The 13,081-nt window shown below is 52.9% G+C and overlaps 2 protein-coding genes across 2 annotated transcripts in view; one reads left to right on the forward strand and one right to left on the reverse strand.

Moving 5' to 3' along the window:
- Positions 1 to 13,081, forward strand: part of LOC143433504 (uncharacterized) — a 218,376-nt gene that overhangs the window by 186,662 nt on the left and 18,633 nt on the right. The window lies entirely within an intron of this gene.
- The window catches only part of Mob2 (MOB kinase activator 2), a 146,987-nt gene continuing 141,003 nt past the window's right edge, over positions 7,098 to 13,081 (reverse strand). Inside the window, exon 6 of the mRNA XM_076892587.1 lies at positions 7,098 to 7,107. The gene's annotated coding sequence lies outside the window, so the exon portion shown is untranslated. The remainder of the gene's footprint in view (positions 7,108 to 13,081) is intronic.

The raw sequence follows: 13,081 nt of genomic DNA on the forward strand, positions 1-13,081 counted from the left end.
ACGAGGTTCCGCGTACGAAAGAGTTAAAAACTTGCGATCGAATCCCCCTTATCGCCGGTTGGTATCGCCTCGTTCGCGTAGTGGTGTCACTTAGGCAGCCGGATGGAGCACGAACACGGCGATCCGTGGCCTTTTTTTCTCTTCTGTTTTTTTTTTCCACGATGGAAGGTGACGTGCCTCGCGCCATTCGTCCCAGGAAGTCGGCGAGGATTGCGCAAGCGCCATCCTTGTAATCCGCCTAACAACATAATAAGTGATTTCTTGCTTACTTTGCGCGGACGATGTAATGGCGCCTGGAGACGTCCGGCTGCGAGCTGAAATTGCCCGTTACGCGGTGTTCGTCAGGCGACGATAATAACGGAATGCGTTTAAATGTCCGTTCGACGACGTTGCGAACCCTCTTCGTGCACGATCTCTCCCATCTGTGCGACAGAGAACCATTTACAGTTGCGTATCTTACACTGCTGTGGTTCTCTTGGTCCAAATTAAAGTTCAGAGGATACATCTCCAATCAGAACATTCAATTTCCATTCTCGATCGAAGTGAAGCTCACGAAACGACACTGCAACCAAGCCCAAATTTCCATCCAGAACTACTCGATAACTCAACCCACCATTCCTTCAACCTTCCACCCCCATAACAATTCCATTATTCTGCCTCGAACATTCTACCCTTGCGTCTCCTCTAAAGCCAACTAAAAACTATTTTCCGATCGTAACAATGGTAGATCGCGTGAAATTTCGTCACAGTCCCTTAGAAGGTCCTCTGTAATCGTCCCTCGCGAGGACCACCCCGAAGAATACCGCCTGGTATCGATGGCTTGGTCGCTCGATCGGCGCGACTGATCGCGAGGAGGCGAAGGAAGGATCGTCACGTCTAAGCGACGCGAGCACAGTTTGTACAGCACTGTAAACAGCCGGCTGGCGAGGTTACAGGGCGCTGGTAAATGGTATGTAAACCGTGGCGGAGGCCACCCCTGCCACGGCGTTCCCTCCTCGCACTCCGCAAACTCCATTAAAACATTATCCACGTGCCGATGCGCTCGGAAAATCAGACGCGACTATCCTGCCTCCGTGGCGTATTGATATTACGTCCCGACATCATCGCGACCCGTGCTCGCGCGCACTCGAATCTCCATTTCGTGGCTCGCTCCACGATCGAACGCCCCCGTCGACCGGGTTTTCAGCCTTCCTTTTTCTCTTTTTTTTTTTACCTCTGCTTTTCCCATCGCTTTTTTCCAACCTCTCTCCTTTCTCCTTTTTGCCCGCCACGTTTTGTTCCCGCTTTTTGTTTCAGGGGTCAAAGGGGCCACGCGCGGTCGGACGAGCCCTCTTCTCTCGTTCGAGGGGTTGGTTATATACTAATCACATTACGTAGCCGGGGTATAATTGTCTTAGCGCATCGAACGCTCGTCGAGAAACAGTGAATCCTTGCTATATTACGCGTAATTCGTATCGTTTCGACGATACAGCGGTATTCTGGTAGAAACGGAGAGAACTGTATTTTCGAAATGCGCGTAGCGTTCCAAGAAACGATCGGTGTGTTTGTTGCTCCGATGAGACTCCGTTCTTTTTCGATACTTTATAGCGACGAAGCGAGATGGCCAAGCCGCTCTTATCCGCGGCGGATAATTTTATTATTCAATCGAGGCGATCGCGAAAGCCCCGTAAATCCGCGCGAGCGGGGTTTAACAATGAACGTCGCGGGAATACGCGGAACGGACGCAAACAGTGTCCCTCGCGAGACGCACCGATACGCGTGGGCAAAAATAATAGCTGGGGCCCTCGGATCCCGTGAAATTTGACGAGCGAGCCACGCGTCTACGCGAGAAACCCGCTTCGAACCCAGCCACCCCTTTATCGATGTTCGTTCGACGGAAAATTCGTTGTCGCGCGCAAAACCACCGGGTCGATCCGCGGGGGCAAAAAAAAAAAAAAGAGAATGGAGCGGAGAAAAATAACAGCGCAGTGTCGAGGGAAAACAGATCGAGGGTCGGATGGAATCGTTTCGACGAACGCGCTCCGCTCTCGCTCGACATCCTGGCTCGCTTTTGCTTCCTTTCCGGCTAGATTCGCGATGGAGTCGTTGTTCAAACAACGCTCGACTCGTAGGTTCTTTTATTAACGCAATTAAATCGTCCGCGTCGATGGGATTGGCGTTCTGCTCGCGAGCTTGTCCCGATTTGTGAGAGAGAGAAAGAAACCTTCGTTACTTCTGTCTTCGCCGTGTCAGCGCGGGAATGTTGATGGATGTCGTGTTCTGTGTGAGAAATGTCTGCGGCGGACGCGTTACGTAGCTTCTTCCCCTGAGAACGCGTTGATTTTTCTGTATCTAAATGGCCAGGATGCGCAGAAGGGGATAGAACGGAGCACGAAGCTCCATCTGTCGACGGCTACGACTTGGTCTACCAAGATTGAACAAGTCCTTGCCTCTTTCGCAGACCCGCGTCCCAGGCTATTCTCGCGGGGACGTGACATCTCTGATACGGTGGCAAGCTGTGTTCTCGAGAAGTAATACGTGACAGTAACGAATTTTATTAAAAAAAAAAGGTACCCAATAGAGTGGAAAGAAGTTGAAATGTATCAACTGTGAAGTAGTATTTTCGAGAGCAATTCAATTGAATGAAGTAATTTCGAATGTTAACGAAGATGTGCTTGGTTCGTTGGTGTTCGTCTGCGTAGAGAGACTCATCGGTGTAATTACGGTTGTCTAACAACCGGTAAAATCATATACAATTAAAACGTCTCAATTAAAAGGGTTAACCTTTGACGAAATCAGCGTTCGCCAATCTAGACTCCTTCCCGTTTAAAATACCTTGAGAACGTATCCAATTGTAAACGTCTCTGTATGCCACCGAGCGTTGCGCAAACGGCGGCAATTGCCGCGTATTTACATTTTTACGAGAGCCAGGACGACTTAGACGGAACTTCAAAGCGATTCTCAGAGAATTACAATAGGATGCGCTCGTCCGCGCGGCCATCCTCCCCATCGCGTTACCGCTCTTTCCTTTACTTTACTGCCGCCATTTTGATAACGAGAAGTACCAGACGAAGTTTACGACCGTCGTACTTATATCTCCGTGATTCCTTCCGGTTCGAGTCACTTCTCGGAACCCGTTACGAAGGTAGTAATTGATTAAGATTCACCTGCGCTTCATTTGCATATCACCCGTAAAAAAAAGCTTTTATTACAAGTTAAACTGTCAAATATTCTCAATTAGAACCGAAACACCGGACGTTTATCAATACCACGGTCGCAGACGAGCCACCAACCACCTCGCCTCCTCGATATGCTCCCATTAAATACCCAATTACCGCCGATTACAAACCCCCATCGAATGGAACGAAGCCAGGCAAAGCTCGCGTAAACCAGCTAAACGAGTCCGTGAAACCCATCCCCCGCCTGGATCCCGCCTCCCACCCTCGAAAGGAGCCAACAAAGGACCCCGTATTCATCAACTCCGAGAAAGTCCCTTTGAAAAATCCTCGCAGCACTCGGTCGACTCGGGGGCCAATCGAGTCGAGGGCCAGGCTCGTTCCAGAAACGGCCACGAACAGCAAGGATCGTCTAGGTGGCGAGAGATCGTCATCGCGGTTTAATTAAATCGAAAATCGGATAGTCATTAATGACAAGTGGCGCCCGGTCGCGATGACCGGGTGGTTTCTATTGATCACCAGCTGGGACCGCGGCGAGGGGCCCCAGATATGGCACCTACACCACCGCCGCGGACGACAATCATGATGGCGTCCCGCGCGTCGAACGCCGCCCTCTCAGCGTTATCCTCGCGTAACATAAAGGATCTCCCTCCTCGCGTAATGGATCCTCCGCTTTCCCATCGCCTACCATCGCGACAATGAACGATCATCCGCCTGTTTCGGCACTGAACTCTGTTGTACAGGTTGAACAACCATCGCGAGCTGGTAAATCGTCCGTTCGATCTTCTTATCCTTATGGCTTCTTCGTTGTGAGAATGTGGGAGGCGAAAGGACCTCTGTTGCTGTAAGGCTGTCAGGTTCTTTTGTCTGGGGAAATTGGTGATCCTTGTTCGTGCCACGCAGAGGTAGGGTAGCAAAGTACTTGTGGTAGTTCGATTATTGGGCTTGACCCGTGGGTTGATTTATGGGTGTACGCGAGTGGGTACCAGTTGATTCCTAGAGAATCGTTTATGGAGGTCGATGGAGACGTTGTTCGAGCGGAGAAATGGTCCTCTAGTCGGCTTGTCTCGTCGCGTGGCGTTTAAACGCTCGCAGAAGAGACGCACTACGGAGGAGGCGGTCGCGGATCGGGACGTGAGAATTTAAAAAGCCATTTTCCCCGTGAAACTCGCTCGTCGTTCACCTTCGCGGCGTTCACGGGCGATCGGTGGCCCAGATGGTATCTACCGCGCATCTGCCGCAATTGGGAAAATTAAACGCGGCGGCGAAATCAGTGCCCCGATCTCCGAGGAAACCATATGTTCCGCGGTTACAAAATACTCGATGAATCCGACCGCGATCCATTAAAAGTGCAACATTCGTCCCATAACCACCGTCTACGGTATCATCGCGTCCATCATTATAAACTCACCGAAAACGCCGCGTAAACCCTGCTCATTATCCGATTAACATCCACCAGCCGATAAATCCTCGATCGTTCGGGCGTATCGATCCAGCCGCAGATAGAAACGGACAGGGTGGACGTGAGAGAGAGAGAGAGAGAGAGAGAGAGAGAGAGAGAGAGAGAGAGAAGGATTAACGCGTACCTATATCGTTTCGATTAATGCTTTCGTCGTACACGAAACCCAGCGAAACGATACCATCGTCGAGCGTCTGTTTGTGTGCGCGCGCGCGGTAAGAAGGCCCATAAACTTTCGTGTCCCGAGATAGGGATCGTCAGGTGCGAAAAGCGTGACGGTTCTGGAGGGAAAGCGCCTCGAGACCTTACGGGTACGCGGCCGCCCCGACGACTATATACGTCGCGGACGTCGGTGTCTCTGAGAAAGCAACGGATCCGCTCGGGCCACCGTGTCCGCGCGCCAGTTTTCCCTCGTGAAACTACGCCGCCGCGATTGCCCTGTTCCGTTCCGATCCACGGAACAGTTGCAGCCATTTTAAACTCGAGCGCACGATCGCGAAAATCGGCGAAATTTAAAAAAAAAAAATAGTAACCACGAAGAACACACAGTGCGGCGACTACCGGAAGCAGCGACGCGATGTTAATACGAGAGGCAGATGGCCGGCGTTGTAACTTCTGTAATGGTTAATTGTCGGGTACGGAATACTCGGTAATGTGAAAGTTTCGACACGTTCATCCATATACGTTCACCGACAAGATCGTTCATCAACTGTCGCAAGGTGGATTGAAACGTCGATCGCGCGGGAAATGCGAGCAATTTGTGTAATTCCCGTTTAACGACTCAAGATAGGTACGCGTCGACCTCGTAGCATTATCTGAACCTCCAAATCGCAGGACAGCCTAAAGAAATGAAACAAATTTGCCCTCATTTTCCAAAACCAAAATCGCTCCATCGTGTGAAAATGACACGTTAAAAGATCAGCTTTTAAGAAACCCATTGAACCATCATCGCATGGACGCAGAAGGGTGGAAGGTACACCCCAGCACACCCTCGCGGTCCAGTAAAACGGTGGTCGCGGGAGCGGGCGAAGGTATCGCGCGTGAGGCGCGATCGGCGTACGAACCGAGACACTGTGGCGGCAGCAGCAGGTTGATGGATGCCGAGTCTCATGAGAAAATCGCGGTGGTGGGGTGTCCGCGTCGCGACCAGCCGTGCATTCCAGCTCGCAGTATTGGTAGCGGGCAAGGAGATCGCGTGCGTGTTAGTGGAACCATCGTGTCGCGAGCGCGCGCGCGTGTGTTGGTAACTCGCGGTGGGGGCAAGTCCAGGCTCGCCGGCTCGCCGGTGGGGGTAAGTAAGTACCCTCGGTGCCACGGCGACCCTAGGTTGCCGGAGAACGCGAGCGTCGAGGAGACAGAAGCGAGAGAGGCATACGGAACGGTGCTAGGAGCGGGCTAGAGGAACGCGAAAGACAGGAACAAAACGAAAGGACAGTGAAACCTGTGAATGGGGTGGGGGTAACGGGGGTGGGAAGTGGGACCTAGCGGGCAGCCGTTGGTGGGGCGCAGTTTGTCCACGGTCACCAACACACGCGCTAATCCGGCGAACGCGAGAGGACCGACTCTCTTTCTAACCCCCGTCTCTTTTCCTCTCTGTTGTTCCAGCGCTGGCGCGACTCTCGTCTGGTGGGGATGTCGTCTCCGGCCCCCGTGCCACTGGTAGGGAGGACAAAAGCGGCGTAGGGAGGGCGAACCAGGCGACGCCGACGACCACGGTGACGGCGACGACGACGACGACGACGACGACGACCGCTGCTGCCGCCGCCGCCGCCACCGCCACCGGATTGTCGAGGGTAGGAGGCGGTTGCGGAGGTGGCGGAGGTGGTGGTGGCGACCGATGCGCCGGTGGTGGGGGCCACGGTGTCGGTGGGGGCCAGGCTGGTGGGGAGAGGAACGGTGGAGGTGGCAGTGTTGGTGGTGGAGGCGATGTCGCGGAGAAGGAGGAGAGGCCACCGGCTTCAGAGAGTGTCGAGCCGACGGCCGCGTTTGACGTCGCATCCCTCGTACTCTACGGCTCGCGCGCACTGCCGATCCGGCTTAAGATCTTGCTCGATCAGTTGTTCAACCAGTTGCAGCACGCGCAAGTGACACGTTTACTAGCCGCGTTCGGCTGGACATACGAGGATTACACGCGGGGATACATACTGCAGGTGAGTCGATCCATTCTCCAGGAAACCGCGCGAGTTTTACTCTCTCGCTGCTGCCCCCCCTCCCCTCTCGAGCCCCGCGGCAGGATATAGCGACCGGACGACGGACGATTTTTTGACGCGACCGAGTGACGGACGCGCGGTGTTCAGTGGTCGGTTCTTCGGTTCCGTGATTCGGGAATTTCAGTGTTGATCCGCGATGGGTGCCAGTAGGGCAACGCTCGAGTGACACCGCCAGTGAATCAGAGCCGATCGCACCGCCGCCGATTCATCGAGCTGCACGACGGATACGACCGAGAAACACGATCAAGTGACGTCAATCGATCGGAACAGTGGAGCAAGAAGACTCGATGACGGACCAAGGACTGACAGCTGAACGGGACTCTGACTAATCGACAAAAACTCCGACGACTACGTGTCACGACGGTAGATACGGACGACGAAACGCGGCGACAGTGACAGGTAGCGCGTAGGCTACGGCTCCCCAGCATCTCCTCTTCCACGCTCTTCGATCGAACTTTCCCATCGATCCTGTCCGAGCAGCCGCGATCGTGGAGATCGGCACGCCGGCTCGGAAAGTGACGTGTGTCGCGTAAGTGTCGTCTGGATCCGCGCGGTTCCGCTGGCATCGATGGTGAACCGAACGAGAGGGACCAGGAAGAGGCGGACGGAGTGAGAGTACGCGGTATCCGGTGTTTGAAAGTGCGTCGTCGTGGAGAAGTGCATGGTGTGCCCCGTACGCGCGGTCACATGGACGTCGCGATGGGAATTTGGCAGTGCCAGCCGAGGGACGCGGTCGAGATCGATGGATCCGGATCGCTCCGCCTCGAGAAGACCGTGCAAACGTTCCGCGATGTCTCAGTGCTTCGATACCATGTGAGTGTTAAAACGCAACCACGAGTAAACAAAAAGTTTCTTTACGAGAGAACCGGACCAGGGTATGGACTGACAGTGATGGACGCAGTGTCGCGACGCGTGACAACCGTCGACGCTAGAAACGATCCTTGGAACAGTTGTCCTTCGATCTTTCCATCGATTTTTCGCTCACGCGCGTGCACTCGCCTCTCCGCGACGAGAGTGGACTCCGAGAACGATAGATCCGAGTGAACTTCCGAGTTGGCGGTGAAGGCGAATCGCGCGTTATAAACGGAGTCGGTGAATTCGTTTTATTCTAGCCACGGAGAAAGGTTTTCTGTACGCGTTTCGGTGCGCGTTGGGACTCTGACAGTGATGGACGGCGAAGTGTCGCGACGCGTGCTCGTTCATCCTTCAAATTTTTCTCACTCCTCCCCCTCTCGCAATTTCCACCGTTGTTCTTTTCAAACGAGGAGAACTTCTTCGACACGTTCGACACCGACGAGTATCATCGACGAAGCGAACGGAGATGACGAACAAGCGAGACGACACCCTCTCGCACTTGATAAACAGAGCTTCTTCCACGGATGTCGTTGGAACGGTGTCCAAAAATGGGCGACGATAGTTGAGAAGGTGGAGGATGATCGGATCGCGATCGAGAGCGGTGGGAGCAGCGGAGGGCCGAGGTCGCGGCGCGTTCCTGGGAAACGCGTTGGCTTCGAAAATACGCGCGCCACGGGCGCACATTAATCTCTCGCGCGGTGCTCTCGCGTCGTCGTGCTCTTTCTCTCTGCTCTCACTCTCTCTCTCTCTCTCTCTCTCCGCCGCCGTTCCGTTCCCATCGGGGCCGGCAGCGCTAGAAAATGGCCAGTATCCGTGTAAACTGAATTGCTCGCGATGTCAGCGTGAAATTAAAACGTATGGAAAACCGGTTCTCGCGGCGGTGCAGCGCGCGCTCGTTCGCTCGCGCGCCCCCTCGCTCGTCCACAGTGCTCGTGCCTGCGCTCGATCGTCGCCCCGGAATTTTCATCCGCCGATTAATTGTACGCGCGCCCACGGAGAAACTCGTGCGATCGCTCGATAGGCGTCATAGAAATTCGTTACAGTGGCTTTCGAGTTGAGGTTCGAACCGAATCTTGGAGATTTCGAGCAGAGCCGCTCGCAAAGGACTCGTGTCGCGACGAGTATCGTAGGTCGTGCCAGCACCAAAACTGCCGGTACGTGTCCTGAATGCGAAGAGGGCGGTCCTCGTCCCTTGAGCTAGCGGTTTTTCTGCGGCTTCGAGCCAGCCTGAGGGCGTCCCGCGCCCCGAATCACGCTAATGGGTGATTACGATGCCCCGACAGGCGACGATTTCCTCCGTGCGTCCACTTTCTCGCTACTATCCCGCTCCGTTTTCTACCTGCCGCTAATCTTTCGCCCGACGCGTCCTCGCGACGACTCGAGACTTCGAAAAAAGAACGATGCTCTCTGGTTGAAACGATTTTCATAGAGCGGAGACGTTCCAAGAGCGTTATCGCGTTCGTCGAGAATCGAAGAGACGAATTTGCTTGATTTTATCTCGCCAATTGACCGCTGTTGGGTCAGCACTAACGACAGCTCCAATTCGAGTACCACAGGAAGTGACTGTTATTATATCAGCGAGGTTAGAGTTGAACTGTCGCGAGTATAAGATTGTAGAGGCTATTTTTGTTTAATTGTATGTCGCCTCGCGCTATGATATAACTGTTCTCGGTCGTGCGGATGGTTTTGGTAAAGGACGATCGCTCTTCGTCAGAGAGGAACGCTGAGGGACGTGTTCAAGGTGGTGTCGCGACGCGTGTGGCCGTAGAAATTCGCCGGACGCGCTAACGACGCATCGTGCCGATGGTTAGCGGGTTGAACGAGAAAGTCCGCTGATATTTATACAGTCTTAACACGCGAAACCGGAGTTACATTTGATACTTTCACTGTGCGAGCTTAGCAGCGGTGGTGCATCCTCGATAATTCGAGCGGGATAGGCGCGCGGGTGGACGCGTGGAAATTCTGTCGTCTCGATCTCATTTTTCTTAGCAACGACAGTCCTTCCGTGGACTAATTAAACTGGAATGATAATCATTTTTACTTCGTACTTGAGTCTTGTGCTCTTGGTATGCAAATAAGTATCCGCTTCACTTATTTTACGAACAATTAGAGTAAAAAAATTTATGATTAACGATACTCTGTCGTTGCCACGTAGCGGATTTACGATCAAGATCCGCGATATCGGTTATCCTTGAATATTCCCAAGACAGAGAACCAGAAATCTCGCAACGAATCGAAAAATAGATCGATATTGTTGACGAAATCGTTGGCAGGCGCGCAAAATTCTAGCTCCCAACCCGCTACACTCGAGGCTTCCACTGACGTTCTATACGTTGGAACATTGTCTCGAAAATTCAGAAACCACCGATTAATCGATGCCATTAAAAATCCCCCATATGAATCTTCCTCGAATGCGCGTGATCGAATTCGATCGCGAAGAACGACACCCGTCTCTCCCTTTTGGTAGCCACGAATCGTTCCGTGGAGGCGCGCTAGAAATTCGAGCGAAGAAAGCCGCGTTCCGATGGCGGTCGGTGACGGGCAGGATCGTGAAAGCGCGCGCAAAACGCGGATTCCATCAGAAACTGGCGTCCTGCGCGAGCCTGTTATCTCTCGTCGTCCTTTTAAACTCGTTCTCCCTTCGCTACTCTTTTTTCACCGCCGCCATGCCCGTCGAGCAAGCGGTACGCGCGTCAAACGCGTCGATGGCGGAACGTTAATGGACGACGCGATGCACGCGACATATTTCCCGGCCAATTATCGCGATATCCAGGCGAGAAGGTGTTAATTCCGCGTTTCACCGACTGCGATCCTCTCGCTCGTCACCGCGACGCTATCGTCGTCCGTCGACGAGCCGACGACAGAGCACCGATCTCGTCTTCATGTTCGAGTCGATCTCGAGGTTCGAACTCGAAATCGCGTCTCTGCTTCGCGCGACTTTCGTCCATCGAGGCTTGCTCCGGTTGGACGTCGACTCGAGGAGCAATTACGGGTGACGAGAAGTATTTTCGACGTGCTCGCGAACTTTGCACTTTGTTTACAGATTTAATTGCTTCTGGAGATAATTGGAAACTCGTAGTTACTTGAACGAGTTTAATTACTAAGAGGAAAATTCCTTTGGACGATCGTAGAAAATTCTGGGGAATCAGTTTTGGATAGAACCAATTGCGCGAGCTAGGTACACTGCGATTTGAGCGTCGAATTGCGAGTTCAGGTATCGAAGACGTTATTGCGGGCGTTTGAGTTAATCTAATTAATGTGCATAGTACACAATTTCTCGAGCGACACGATTGATAATTCGTATCTAGTCGCAGCTAGGCTTCGTCGTCTCTGTAAATATCTCTCGATAATATTTTCCTGCTGCGTCGATATAAGAGATACGGACGCGAATCCGTTTAATATTCCAACGACACGATCAACGTCAGGATATTAATTAAGCCGCAGTTCCACGTACGAGAAATCTCTCTGCTCCTGCGATATCCACCTTGTTCAACTGTAATCGCGAGACAGCAAACAGAAATTCGTGGACAGCAATGGTCGACGATCTATCGTCGCGCTCCATCGCGAAGGGGCGCGTTCGCCACGAGCGAAAGGGGTCGCGGAAGAACGACGTCGAGTCAGAGTCGTCCGCTCCATCGATCGCTCCTCGATCTTTATTTTTCTAGCCGAGGCATCGCTGTCAAACGATGTTAAACGAACACGCGCACGCTCGACTTAAGCTACGTTCTACGCGGACCGTATTATCTTTTGTAATTGAAACGATTCTTGGCATACACGCTCGTGGTCGAGCGTCGAAAATAGTCCCGCGTACACGTTTCTTACGGCCGTTCCTGCGTTCTGTCCACGTCTCGCGGATCACTGAGCCAGCTTCCGGATAATTCGCGAGTAACCAATCGGATTTATAACGTAATTTCACGCGACGTGTTTTGTCAATGACTGAGACGCGAACGTTTCGAAGTTCCGATGAAAATGGCTCACCTTGGTCGAAATGGTTCCGCTCGAGCGGGTTCCTTCCTCCTACGCTCTTTTTCCCGGATAATTATAGCGTCTTATTAAACGCTATCCACGGTTGAACTTGATTATCCAAAGCGAACGTGGCACGTGCTGTTCGAGCAATCGACGCACTCTGGAGCGGACGTTTCAGCGACTTTCTTACGCATCTGCTGCACGAATCTAATGGTACCAAATGTTACTTTCGTTTAACGCGTTTCTGGTTCGTTTGGAAGCGACAAGGTTTCCCAACAACGAATTACAACGGTACAAATTGCTCGAGTAAAAGGATCAGCGGGTGTCTTCGCGCGAGAATTTCGGACGAAACGACGGTGCTTAGAGCGGCGTTACTTAACGAGGAAATGTCACGTCACGAAATGTTGATAACGACCGTTGCGTTATTAGACGAACGTTTCCATTCAACGTGAGTGCTTATCGAAACGCATCAGAGGCGATGCAGACACGCACTCGCGCAGTGAACTTCCTCGACGAAACCTCTGCCACGCTCGCATCATCGACTGTTCGCCTATTTCGAAACCATAAGTACCCTCGCTGCGATAATAAATTAATTAATAGCAATCTCGTTCTCGTAACAATTTGTACGATCGCACCTGGCGACGAGACGCGATATGAAGAGAGTCCTCTCTCTCTGGTGATCGACCAGAATTTAGCCAGCCTCGTTTTCCAGCGGAATCGCCGCGAGAATTGATCGCGTTCACGGCGCGAGTTGACGTGGACCAGGTCTGTCGCTCTTACCAAGTTACAAATCGTTCTCTGACAAGCAGCGTACCCTGGTTATTGCGAACATTCCTGGCAACGATCATAATTGCTCCTACATTCTACCTCGTTGCGCAGAGGATAATTTATAATAAATTGCGCGAAAATATGTAACACTGGCGTGTATCTCGCGACAGTGTTCTCCAAATGATCGCAGGTTGACGAAACTCGAAATATTCTTTTCTCAAAGCCACCAGCCTCGATCGTCGTTTCGCGCTGGTGAAATTGAGAATTCTCGCGAATTCCACGAAATCGAGAAGAGTTAAGAGAAGGAGAAGGTGGCGTCCGTTGGGCAACGTCCGTCGCCATGTTCAGTTTTCCACGGTCGAAAGGGCCTGGTATCCGGGCAGATCTCGCCGCGGCAGTCCTCTCTCTCTCTCTCTCTCCTACAGGAGGGGGATGAGGCCGCGGACGTGGAAACGGTAAATCATATCGCGGTCCGTGGCGGCACGGCGCGGCGTATCGGGCACGAGTTTCGCGGAGCGGAAGGCAATTTCGCACGACAAGCGGCGGCAATACGGCCGTGGAATCCGGTAGGGTTTCTCGCTGGGAGCAGAAGCGTCGCAGTTTACTGCGGATGCCACGACGGAACGCTTTGGAGAACGTGAAACCGCCTTCCCTGCCCGCTCGCGCCT

This window comes from Xylocopa sonorina, chromosome 3 (genome assembly GCF_050948175.1).
Source record: "Xylocopa sonorina isolate GNS202 chromosome 3, iyXylSono1_principal, whole genome shotgun sequence".
Taxonomy (NCBI): Eukaryota; Metazoa; Arthropoda; class Insecta; order Hymenoptera; family Apidae; genus Xylocopa; species Xylocopa sonorina.